Raw genomic sequence first — 892 nt, 5'->3', positions numbered from 1 at the left:
GCATTCTAGCCGTATGTAATCAACTCTTCTCATGCGTAGCGAGGCTACTCCCCCCGCAAACGAGCATTTGCTCCGGAGCAAATTTTTAACTCTGTAGCGTTCACATGTACCATTTTACATCGGTGCTGCCCCGCAAACGACCACCTCCCTGAGCAGGGTTAAATTTGCTCCGGTTTCAGCTGTTTTCAGGGGCTACACCGGTGTAACTTTGCACGTGTGAACGCTCTACTGGGGCTGCCCGGCGCAGCACGGGAGCAAATGTTGCCGTGTGAACACCCCTCTAGACTCAATGCAAAGTACACCAAGATTGCTTAATCTATCATCATTGATAGTGGACATGAGGTATGTCTTCACAAGATTTAATGTGGAAAAACTCCGTTCTGCATTGGCGGGTCTTCTTTACATTTGCTGATGTCTGTGGAGAAAGACAAACCAAAATCATGTCAACATAATTTTTGCATGCACACAGCATATACACTAACCTGCTACACTTACGCTGTTTAGGCACTCAGACAAACATAATTGTCTAAAATGTATTCATGAATGCTATTTATTATTTGCATTAATTAATTAATTTATTCATTTAATGTATTCAGTAAGTATAAATTAATACATTCTAAAGCCTGACCAGGGACGAAAATTGCAAACACACTGAAGCTAAATGTTTTACATGCATCTAATTGTCCCAATTTTAAAAGGCAATGTCTTATATATTGTTCCTGTTCAATCAACATTAAAAAATAAGTAGGGATATGAACAAAAGTTACTCTCTCACACACACACACACACACACACACACACACACACACACACACACACACACACACACACACAAACACCCCAACACACACACACACACACAAACCAACAAACACACACACACAACCAAAAA

This window comes from Hippocampus comes, unplaced genomic scaffold (assembly GCF_001891065.2).
Source record: "Hippocampus comes isolate QL1 unplaced genomic scaffold, H_comes_QL1_v1.1 scaffold387, whole genome shotgun sequence".
In the NCBI taxonomy this organism is placed as follows: Eukaryota; Metazoa; Chordata; class Actinopteri; order Syngnathiformes; family Syngnathidae; genus Hippocampus; species Hippocampus comes.
Note: the sequence above shows the minus strand (reverse complement) of the source record.